The sequence below is a fragment of the Galeopterus variegatus genome, unplaced genomic scaffold, assembly GCF_000696425.1.
Source record: "Galeopterus variegatus unplaced genomic scaffold, G_variegatus-3.0.2 Scaffold85, whole genome shotgun sequence".
NCBI classification, from domain to species: Eukaryota; Metazoa; Chordata; class Mammalia; order Dermoptera; family Cynocephalidae; genus Galeopterus; species Galeopterus variegatus.
The window spans coordinates 147,386-160,424 of NW_007726196.1; positions in this window are offsets into that span (position 1 = coordinate 147,386).

Below are 13,039 nucleotides of genomic sequence, written 5' to 3' on the forward strand. Positions count from 1 at the left end.
TCCCATTTTTTTTGGCTTTTAGGGTTTCTGATGAAAAGTCTGATGTTAATTTATTGGGCCTCCCTTATAGGTGACCTGACGCTTCTCTCTTGCAGCATTTAAGATTCTCTCTTTGTATTTGAGTTTTGCCACTTTGACTGTAACATGTCTTAGAGAGGACCTTTTTGGGTTGAATATGTTTGGGGATCTTTGGGCTTCCTGAATCTGAAGATATGTGACTTTCCCTATATCTGGGAAGTTTTCTGCTGTTATTTCCTTGAATATGTTTTCAATGCCATTTCCTTTTTACTCTCTTTCTGGAATACCTATGGTTTGGATATTTGAGTGCTTAAAGTCGTCTGTTATCTCTCTTAGATTTTCTTCAATTTTTAAAATTCTTTTTTCTTTTTTTTGGTCAGCCTGTGTTAATTCAAACAGCTGATCTTTAAGGTCAGAGATTCTCTCTTCTGCTTGTTCTAGTTGCTGGTTAGTATCTTTGTTGCATTTTTAATTTTGTTGACTGAATCTTTCAGCTCCACAAGTTTCCTTAGAATTGTTGCTCTAAATTCCTTATTAGTCATTTCAAGGACTTCCTGTTCTACAGGATCTAGAGCTTGAGAGTTATTATTTTCCTTTTGTGGTATCATACTTTCTTGATTTTTCGTATTTCTGATATCTTTCCTTTAGTGTTTAGTTATTGTGGCAGTGGGTGTCATGGTCCAATCATTGCACCCTGATGTCTGGCCCAGATCCTGAAGAGGCTGCCAATTCTGGGCAGCGGGGACTGGCCTGAACTGGGGGTCCCAGGGCACCTGCCTGTTCTGGCATGGCTGGCTCAGAGGGCCTGATGGCTCTTGGGCTTCTCTGGTCAGCAGGGACTGGCCAGGGCTGGTGGTCCCACGGCACCTGCCTGTTCTGGCATGGCTGACTTGGGGTGTGTGGGCCCGGTGGCTCTCAGGTCTCCCTGGGTGGCAGGGACTGGCTTGGGCTGGGGGTCCCATGGTGTGCAGAACCTGCTTGTTTCCGCACAGTTGTCTCAGGTCATGTGGGCCCGGTGGCTCTCAGGGCTTTCTGGGCAGTGGAAACTGACTTGGGCTGGGGGTCCTGCTTTGCCTGCCTGTCCTGGCTTGGCTGACTCAGGGTGTGTGGGCCCAGTAGCTCTTGGGCAATGCTGAGCGGCAGGGAATGTTCTGGGCTGGGGGTCATGCAGCACCTGCCTGTTCTGGCATGGCTGACTTGGGGTGTGTGGGCCTGGCAGCTCTCAGGCCTCTCTGGACAGTGGGGACTGACTTGGGCTGGGGGTTCCCACAGTGTGTGGCACCTGCCTGTTCTGGCATGGCTATCTTGGGGCGTGTGGGCCCAGCAGCTCTCCGGCCTCTCTGGGTGGTGGGGGCTGGCCTGGGCTGGAAGTCCTGTGGTATCTGCCTCTTCTGGCATGGCTGACTCAGGGAGTGTGGGCCCAGAGGCTCTTGGGTCTCTCTGGGCAGCAGGGACTGGTTTGGGCTGGGGGTCCCATGGTGTGTGGCGCCTGCCTGTTCTGGTGTGGCTCTTGGGCCTACTGTTGTTGCTTTTTAATAGTTGTAAACTGGTTGATTTGGGGGAGAGAGTGATGCTAGAAACTGTCTATTCTGCCATCTTGACGGGAAGCCTTCTGTTGCATTTTGGATCAAGGCCCCAATCCTCATCCTGAGGTCAAAATGCTGTTATACTGACTAAATATCTTTACTGATCTTGTCTTTTCCTATTCCATACTCTCATTTTGCTTTATTTCCTCATTTATACCCTATTATATTCCCAGTGCTGAATACTCTTTCACTCTCTATTTTATGCTTGACATGTTTTCCTGACTTAGCTTACATTTTAATTAAAAATATAATCATAGATTGTATAGAGTTTCATGAACTCTTAAGAGGACATCTGGTCCAATCTCTGCCCAAATAAAGTAATATTCTTAAAAGTTTCTCAACATGGCTTCCTGTCAAGATGGCAGAATAGATGGTCCCCAGCTTCACTTTCTCCCACAAATCAACCAATTTACAACTATTAAAAAGCAATGACAGTCAAGCTGGGGCTGCTAGAGCTCAGGGGAAGAGGAGGAGAGACTTGGAGTACATGAAGGCAGGAAAAGCCATAATGACAGAAAGAAAGAATCACTCCGATTGTTTTGAGCCCCAGCCACTTCCAGGCTGGAGCTGCTAAGTGTACGGAGCAGGAGCCGGCAAAAGCCAGAGCTGTGCCCTTCTGATGTAGTTGCTTGGAGGAGGCAGGGAAGAAGAGGGCCTTGGTGGCCCTCAGGCCAGCGAGACCACTAATAGGGTTCCTGTGGACCCACATAGGGGAGAGGAGCCACAGGAACTGAAAAAAAGGAGCCACTCAAAGGCTGTGAGTCATTGCAAGGCACTGGAGCATGTCCCGTCCCATGGGAAGTGTTTGGAGCATGGGTGGTGGGGGAGGTGGGCCACCAGGAGAACATTGGGGCACAGCAAGGACAGCTGATCTGCCCCCCAATCAGCACAGGACCACTCAGAGGAGACTGGTCTGGAATATAGAACTGCAGGGGGTGCATTTTGATGAAAAGATTCAAGCCCAGACCAGAGTTTCTACACAACCCAAGTGCATTGGATCTCTCAAGAGCCAGAAGTACCTATAAAGTCAACCATTGAAACCTGAGCTGCATGAAAAGCCTTCTGCAGGGAATCAGCAGCAAAGCAGCAATTTAGCTCAACTATAGAGTTCAAGTACTGGTCCCCACAGGAAGTTCCCCCATTTTAGAAGTAAGCAAAGGATAACAAATAAGTTCCAGTGCAGAGTGTAAGTGGTGGGAACAGCAAATAATCCAACACAGAACTGAAAGAAAAAACAAAATACTCACAGATCAGAGATAAAGTTTGATTTTAACTAGTAAAGGTCTCATTTCAGCAAAGAACACCTATAAAACCTAGAAGGACCAGAAGTCCACTGGGCTACCAGTCCAGGGAAGGGGGAGGGCTGGGGACCTCAGCCAAGCCCCCTGACAACTGCAACCAGCCCAGCAACAACTACCAAACTGCCTCAGGAAGCACAAGGGGCTCTCCCAAGCTGGGGTGGTGGGGGGCCTCAGGCCTCATCCGTGACCCCCTGACACCCGCAACCAGATCGGTGATGACCACCACGACACCACAAGAAGAATCCCAGGATTTTGAGCTGGGGTGGTGGGGTTGAAGGCTTCAGCCACACTTCCCTGACATCTGCACCCAGCCCAGCAATGACCAAGCCACCACTGGAAGCCCCCTGGTCTCCCCTGCAGAAATGATGGGGGTGCACAGGCCTCAACCCCCTCCCTCCTACTTCCTCCTTTGCCCTCCCTATTTCCTTCCCTTTTCACCTCTCCCCCTCCTCCCCAACTGCTCCACAACAACATCATAGAATGTCCAAAAAAAAAAAAATTTAATAAATAAACTTAAAAAAAATGTTTCTCAACAAGATCCTTCTCATAATAGGAAATTCACTATCTCTTTAAGACACTGTTCCATTGCTGGAAATTTTTGTGTATGTTGTCTTCATATTCAACTGAAACTTTTCTACTTATGAAGCCTACCCTTCTAAGGCAACACAAAATAAAGTGATTCTATAATGTATAGGACAGCTCTTAAAATATTTAATGACAGCAGTCATGTCTTCCTTTGGTCTTTTCTTCTCTAGGCTAATTACCTCCTAGGCATTCGATCATTTTTTTTCAACATGGTATTCATCCTCTTAGATCATCTTGGTCCCTAACTCTCAGTCTTCATGTACTCTGTGTATACTCATCTGATTCCCATGGTTCTCTTAGTCCAGGCTGTCATAACAAAAATACCATAGACTGGTGGTTTAAACAACAAATATTTATTTCTCACAGTTCTGGACACTGGGGGAGTCCAATATCAAGGCGCCAGCAGACTTGGAGTCTGGTGAGAGCCCACTTCCTGTTTCATAGACGGCCAACTTCTCCCTGTGTCCTCATATGGCAAAAAGAGGGCTGGAGGACTCTCTGGGATTTTTTCAATAAGGACACTAATCCAACCTCATGACTTAATTACCTTCCAAAGGTTCCACCTCCTAATACCATCACATTGGGGGTTAGGATTTCAACATATGAATTTTAGGGGGATACAAACATACAATTAATAACATTTCCTTTCATTAGCTTTCCAGTAAGCATTTATTTCAACATTAACATTTATTTGCTTATTTAACATTATTATTTTTGCATTTTGTCTCATGTCCAAATTTGTACATATTGCTTATAATCAGTTTTGAAGCAGGAACTATGTTGTCCCTTACATTTCATTTGTATGATATGTATTACAAGACAGAGAGAAATGGGCAAAATTTTCAATTCCAAAAGAAGTATTAAGATAGATATCAATATAAGAAACATTTCAAAGAGCTTTCTATACATGGAAATCAGCGTCTATAATACAGTTTATTATTTGCTGTAATCTATAAGGATTTCTTAAAGAGAGATGAGCTCACATCAGCATTTTGTTGGCTTTGGATGAACTATATGCCTTAAGTGTAAAAGCTAGAAACTTGCTCATGTTTCTAGACCTAGTGAAGAATGCTATATACGTACTTTCTGCTTTTATATTAAAAATTCATAGATGCTGTTATTGCTGTGATTCAAGAATCACAAAGACCTGGAAAGAAACTTAGAAGTCATGTAGCAAAATCTGTTTAAAGGGGCTGGTCTGTTAGCTCAGTGGGTTAGAACATGGTGTTACAACACCAAGGTCAAGGGTTTGGATCCCCATACCAGCCAGCCGCCAAAACTGAAACAAAACAAAAATAACCCTGTTAAAAAACAAAGAGAGGCAGGCAAAGTGAGTTACCCTGGCACACAGTCACTGTTGAGTAGTAACTTGGAACGGAACTAGAGTTCCTAAATTATTGTCAGATATTCTTTCCCTTGCACCAAGTTGCTCCTTAAAAGGAAGCAAACAAAGGAGTATTTCCACACCTTTCTTCATTACAAAGTTTTCCCCAGTCATTGCTTGTATTGGTAAATGAATTTCTGTTTTTAGGTTCCCTGGGACACATGCTAAATACTGGGAATTTGCTGTAATATGAAAGATGCCAGAATTTGGTCAGACCATAGGCTCTAAGTTCCTGATTTACCCTTTACTATAGAGTATCTATCCTAAGGGGTATGAAGAACTTTGAAATCTCTCCCTCTGAAAGATTCTTTTCCCTGAGTAGAATGATCAAGTCAGAAGGCAAAATTCCTATGAAGGGAATTTGATATTCATCAAGCCAGTACTACTGGGTCCAGGGCTGAGAAGAAGAAAGATGGGCCAATGCAAAGGCAGCCTACATTTGACTCTTCCTGTTGGTCTTGTTAACCAATTTGTGATTTAAAAAAAAAATAGAAAACATAATTTTTAATATCATTTTTCTCTTAAGCTTTTCATTGTTTTCTCTTTTTCATTGACTGTCAATAGGCTATGACTAGTGGAGAAAGCAATACTTACCTACATATTAAAACAGATTTATGTACACTAGTATGTGCTGAGTATGAGAAGAAAATTATCATAGCATTTGCCTGGTGTAAACACCTGGAAGGAGATAATTAATTCTTAAACATTTTGCTAAAGGTTTAAAAACATTCTTATGGAGAATTCGTTCTGTGTTTATTAAATTTGATTAGGACTATCCTAATGACATAACTGGTTGCATTCTGCTCAATTTCCTGCCCTCTTTCTCATTTACCAGTCAAAAAATGACTTGAACAAACAGTCTTTGGGATAATTCTGAATCAATTATCAGTGTATTTGAAATGTAGTAACACTGTAGTAATTTTTAAAAAAATCATAAATGACCCATAGTAATATTACTTGGGAAGAGAATATTTTATCAAGTTTCTTTGTTGAACTGTGGGTTTTTTTTTTTTTAAAAAAGGCATAAACCTTTGAATAAAATATTTGTTCCTTAAAACCTTTCAGGCAATAATGCGTGGGTAACACCTGAAAGAGTGGAGACGACAGAATTTCATAACATATGTTTCCCAGTTAGAAAATCAAGTCCTTGTTACACTAGCCTTCCTGAGTCATTATAGTATACAATTTCAATGGGATGGAATAAAAAGGTCTTTTGTGATTATTTATGATATACCTAGGAGGCAGTTTTCAGAAATGTGGCTAGTGAAAAAAAAATCCCACTTAAAGCAGACTTTCTAAACTTTCATTCTTTTTCATAAATGCAATCACAATCAATAGTGTTTATCATTAACTCTATTTAACTATCATTTGCATTTTCATGAATTATGAGAGTCTACAGGCATGGAGCTCTTTATTGAAACATACAGGTATTCATTACTGCCTCCTGTGAAATGTTTTTTAGGTTGATGATTATTCTGGTTATCTATCGCTATGTAACAAAATAACCCCAAAACTTAGTGGCTTAAAATAAAGACAACATTTATATTTGTTCATAAATCTGCAATGTGGGTAGGATCAGTGAGGACAGATTGTCTCTATTCCACTCAGTACCAGCTGGGGTACCAGAAGTCTGGGTGCTGGGATCATGTGAAGTCTCCTTCATGCATTGCCTGGTCGTGGATACTGGCTGTCATCAGGAACCTCAGCTAAGGCACTGCTGGAACATCTGCAGGTGGCCTTTCCATGTGACTGCTTGGCTTCCTTGCAATATGGTGGTTGAATTCCAAAGGTGAGCATCCCAAGAGAACCAGGTGGAAGTGGATCACCTTTTAAAGCTCAATTTTAGCAGCTACATAATGTTTCTTCCACTGTAGTCGTCAGAACACCCAATTTTAAGGGGAGGAAATATCTCTCAGTGGAGGAGAGTCAGCATCATGTGGTAAGAAGAGCATGTTGGATGGGAAATACTTGTGTGTAAAACTCAGGAAATTATAATCTACCACAATGGTGATGAGAAATCTATAGGATCAATTGTTGCTCAATGTTCTACTTGAAACGGACTATTGCCTCTTTTTATCTAAATGCAACGTGGCTATAAAACTTCTAGTTATATCAATTTGAATATGTATATCTCAATCAGAGTCAAAAGTAACTCTTGCCTAGTTAAATCATGGCCTAGAATCACAACTCAGTAAATAAGGAAAATAAAGAAGAAGAAAAAAAAAAAAAAAAAGAAAATGATTAATCATGTCAAACCCTCTCCTGAGAGAAACAGAAATTAGGAGCCAAAGTCTTCTTAAATGAACCCTGGTCAAATTACATAAAAAGTAATCACAAGCAAGTTGCCTCTTCTCAGTGTGATTTTTAGTTTTTTTGGAACTGTGAGCAGATTTTATCAGATAGTTTGCAAAATCTGTGGTCCAATATACAGGCAACACTGTTGTGTGACTATCCCGTTTTCCAGTTTTTCAAGATAAGCAACACCTCCACCCCTAGACACATATTGTGGTGAGGAGGAAAAAAACTTCTTCTCTTCTACTTTTCCCATTTTCCAACTTGCCCTACTTAGGAAAATCTAATAAGAACCATCTCAAGTAGCTTATGGTTTTGACTTAAATTATTTTACTCTCATCTTAGAATTTTTCTAGATTTAGGTTTCTAAACAACACATTGCCACACTGCCCTATATTCTGCCTTTTCAAAGAAAACAGAGCGTGACAGGACAAGGAAGGGAAATTCCGTAAACAGATCACTGTTCTATGTGACTTCTAATGAGAGTCTATTTTACCTTTTTAAATCCTATCTTTTATGTTTATGCTTTTTTCTCTTTTAAATTTGATTTGCAAATTTTCTTTGCTCTGAATTTTCCCTTGGGATTTAAAATTTGCCCTTTGATTTGTCATTAATAATTTGTTGGTGCCTTGGGCATTTTATACTGTAGACACAACGATTTCCCACGGCTGAAGAGGGGTATGTGTCCCTAAGTTATACATACACAGGGATCATTCAAGATGATACCTAGAAACAGACAGTTTATAGATCCTAGAAGAAGTTGTGTGTACACCAAGGTATGTCCAGCAAGGCCAGATTTAGACCAAAATGGACCCAGAAAAATAAGTATTTCACCTTTTCTCTGAAGTATTCCCACCCACCTTTCTTTCTTAAAGAATATTATGTTCAAAATGGATGGTGTTCTTCAACCAGGGTGGGAGCTGTTGTATTAAAGATTTCCAGATGGGTTGGATAAATCCAGGAATGTTGAGAACTATGCTGTGATTTCTTAAGCATAGCCTGATGTATTAGTCCATTTTGTGTTGCTATAACAGAATACCTGAGACTGGGTAATTAAAAGAACAGAGGTTTATTTGGCTTACGATTCTGGGACAGCTGTATCTGGTGCAGGCCTCAGGCTGCTTCTACTCATGGTGGAAGGTGACAGGCAGCTGTCAGGTACAAGCAGATCACATGGCAAGAGGAAGCAAGAGAGAGAGAGGAGGTGCCAGGGTCTTTTAAACAATCAGCTCTCGTGGGAACTAATAGAGTGAGAACTCACTCATTACTCCCCCTCCTAGGGAGAGCATTAATCCATTCATGAGGGATCTGCCCCCGTGACTCAAACTGCCACACTGAGGACCAGATTGCCATGAGTTCTGGGAGGACAATACATCCAAACTCCATCACCTGGAGAGGCTGAGAGTCTGTCAAAAAAGCTTCCTACTTGACATGGTTCAGAATCCAGTGTTGAGGAATGGGTAAGAGGGTGGTGTGGTATTACCTGGGCAGGGGCTGAGAGCAGTGACTGAGAGCAGACTCACTGAGTGTTGCATGCTGCAGCACAGAGCTGAGAAAACATTTGAGAATCATCAGTCCTACCAAGGAGGAAGAAACTGCTAAAAGTTCTGTTGGACCAAGAGGCCTGATGTAAAGATGGGAAGGCCTCCTGGGGCCTCACCACTGGAGGCAGTGATAAAGTTCAAGGGCATCAGTAGTGATGTCAGCACCCAGGCACCAAAACAGACCAACCTCATTTCATAACATTCAAGGACCAGATGGAATCGTCCCACTAGAAGAGTGGGAGTGCTTTCTATGTATCAGGAGTTGCTCTAGGTGCTTTCATGAATGAAGCCATTCAAATCCTCACTACTGCTTAAGGTAGTTTAATTTCTATCCTTCATCTTATAGTGATAACTAAGGCACTGAGAGGAGAAGCAATTTGCCAAAGATTACATAGTTGGTAAATGGCGGAACAGGGCTTGTCACCCACATGGCTTGTACCCACTACAGTAAATTGCCACTGTGCCAGACATTTCTCCTTCTCTGCCTCCAAGATACAGAAGTTACAGAAGCTTCTCAGTGCACCTATATTTCTCAGAAGGCAGAAACTCTCTGCCTTCAAACTGACTGAATATTTATCTGAAAGAGATTGAGTTTCACTGAAAAAGACTCTTTTTTAAAAAATAAGAGCTTTATTGATATATAATTAACATATATAATTATATGTTATAATTATGTGGTTTTGTACCGGCCACTATACTGGATGCTAGAGATATAAGACAAACTAAAAAGTGTCTGTATTTGTCCATTTCTGTTGCTTGTAACAGGGTACTTGAAACTGGGTAATTTATAAAGAAATGAAATTTACTTCTTACAGTTTTGGAAGCTGGGAAGTCCATGGTCCAGGAACACATCTGGTCAGGGCCTTATTTTTGTTGGTGACACTCTGCAGAGTGCAGGGTATCATATGGCAGAAAAGGCTGAACAAGAGAGCTAAACACCTCATTTGCTCTCCTTTTAAAGCCATCAGAACAATGTCCATGATCACTCATTAAACCATCAGTGGATTAATCCATTCATTTTTCTAATCACCTCTTAAAGACTTCACCTTTCAATTACCATAATAGGATTCCCCACCCTCTAACACTGTTAGAATGGAGATTAAGTTTCTAATACCCAAAATTTTGGGGGACACATTTGACCCACAGCAGTGTCTCTGCCTTTAAGGAACATATATCTAGTTGGGGAGGTGGAGAAGGGTAGAAGCAAACATAGACCATTAGAATATTATTAATATGTGTTATAACAGAGACAAACAGAGGTGTTTTGAGGGCATAGAGAAAGGAAGCTTTTTCTGCAGAGTCAGGGAAGGCACTGCATAATTTGTGATGCTCGTGTGGCTCCCCCCAGTAATGAAGAGAGATGGAGATAGATGGACACTCTGAGCAGAAAAAAACAGCATGTTCTAATGCCCTGGGCCAGGGAGAGCATGGCTGGACTTGTAACCATAAGAGTAGGAGCTGGAGCATAGAGTGCCTTGGGTGAGTTGGTGGAGTGATGGCAGGTGAGGTGGGAAACTGGGCAGTGGTAAAAGCACAGTGGAACTCTTATGTCTTTCCAAGGGTTTGGACTGATTTTGTAAGTAATGTAGTTCCACTGGAGGATTATTACTGGAACATTCAGAATATGAACTTTTGAGAAAGTGAGTCTTGTAAAGAACTCCTGAAATATATTTATTATATTTCCTGATAGAGTGCTTGACAGCCAGAGAGCCTAGGATTGGTGGTTGAAAGAACCTACCTGAGGAGGAAGAAGGGTTTGCTCCGGTGTTATTTTGCTGGTATTTCCCACTTAGTAGTTCATGTCTTTGACTTCTATTTTGTTCTTAAAGGAGATCACTCTGCTTTATGAAGTTCATGACCCCACAATTACCTTTCCAAGGTTTTGATATGTTCTGCATTAAGCTCTACAATACCACACAGAAATTAAAAATCAGCCACTGAGTCTTCTTTGAAGATCTGTTTCAGCTTCCCTGAATACCTTATTGTTTGTTTAGTTATGCTGTCAGCACTTCTGTCAAACACTGAATCCCAGGATGGCCTCAAGTCCTTAGGGGGCAAGGCTTTGTCTTCATGAAGAACCTTGCCAATTTTTACTCAGCTGGATTTCTGCCCTAAAAGAAAGAAAAACAGAAAGAGAGAGAGAGAGGAAACAAAGGAAGGAAGGAAGGAAGGAAGGAAGGAAGGAAGGAAGAAAGAATATGTGAGGAAAGTCAGGGGAAATTCTATAGAGGAAGGTAAGAATATCGTTAGTTCAGACAGAGGGTTATAGAGCTAATTAGGAAGATCAGGAGAAAAATAAAGTCTTCTATTTATAGATTTTAGAGATATTTGGTAACAATAATCAAGCTGAGTAGATTTAAATTATTAACATATAATCACAAATCCTCAAAACAATCACAGAACTGTAAAGGACTCCAAAGGGCTCTTTCCATACACCCACAACATTTTATAGTTTGTAGAGTAGGGCATACTTTCCTAGACATTTAATTAGCAAACCCAGAACTTTTCTTACATGATGCTTCTAATGTCACAATTACAACTATCCTTCCTCCTTCTCACTCTTTCTTAATAAATAAGATCAATTCCTTCATTTCTTTTTAATAATTATGGAGTACAGAAGTCACTATGATTTATTTATCAAAACTCATATGAGTATTTAAGTAGTTGCCAAAGGTAGTGCTGTTTTGGAAACAACGGAAAATTTTTAGTTTAAGTCCAAATAGATTAGTAATTTTTCAGTTTAGAATAGAGAATAGATAACAGAAAACAGACTGTACTCTGAGAAATATGGATATATTGCTGAGCGAATTCTAACCCATATATATCAAAGTTCTTAGTTTTTATTTATACTCATATCTTGAAAATAGGACACTAGGAGGGCATAAAAGAGCCATTTGAAATACATATATTTAAAATATATATTTTTCCATATCAAAGACAGTTATGAAAGTTTCATTTAAGGATTTTTTTTGCACTTTTATTTTTATTTAGTTTTTAATTAAGGTGCAATCTATACTCTTCAAGGTGAATAAATCTTAAACTTATGGCAGTATAAAATTTTAAGTATGTATAAAATTTTATAACCTCATCCAGAGAAATATATAGTACACCTCCAGCACCTCAGAAAGCTTCCTTTAGTTTTCTCTCTCCCAACCCTATTAATATCCACCTCAAAAATAACCACCATTCTGACTTCTGTCACCATAGGATGATTTTGCCTGTTCTAGAATTTCAACTAAATGTAATCAAATAGCACATACTAGCTTCTTTTGCTCATACTATGTCTATGAGATTTATCTATATTGCTGTAAATATCTATTTGCAATACCTGGCCAGATAGTGTAAGTCCTCCAATTTGATTCTTTTCAGAGATTGTCTTGGATATTCTAGGATCATTGTATCCCTATTTAAATTACAAAATCTGACTCTAATTTACACAAAAAAACTGCTAGGATTTTGACTGAGATAGCATTGAATATAGATTAATTTGGGAGGAATTGACATCTCTCCCATTTAACATAATAATACTGACTCTACCAATCCATGGACATGGTATATTTCTACATTTAATGTGGTTTTCCTTATTTCTCTCAGCAATGTTTTCTAGTTTTAGTTTAGGCCTTATGTATCTTTCCTTATATTTATCCTAGGCATCCTAGGATGATATGGTTAATGTTAATGTAGTTAATTTATTTTTAATTTTTATCTTTCTACTGTTTATTCTTATATATAAATTATTATATAGTTTTATAAAATTATATAGACAAGTTCATAATTTTATACAATCGTATACAATTATACATAAATTATACAATGTATAAAATACACAATTTTTGGTTTTATTGATAGTATTACTTTATTAATTTTACTATTTTAATTGCTTTCCTTTACCCTGAAGTTTTAAAAATGTTATTTACAATAGTATCAAGACATACATGGAATACTTAAAATTAAATCTTCAAAAGTTGTATAAAACCGGTCACTGAAAACTAGAAAGCAGTACTGAGAGAGATTAAAGAAGACCTATATGAATGGAGACATATGATGTGCCTGTGTTGAAAGCCTCAATGTTAAAATATCATTTTCCCAAATTGATCTATAGAAAAACAAAATACCAGTTAAACTCCCAGAAGGAATACTTGTAATAATTGATAACTTTATTTTAAAATTCATATGGAAATGCCAAGGACTTAAAATAATCAAGAGAACTTTGGGGCCGGCCCGGTGGCGCACTGGATAGTGCGCTGCTTGGGAAGCGCGGTGGCGCTCCCACCCGAGGGTTCGGATCCCACATACAGACCGGTTCCCGCTCACTGGCTGAGCGAGGCG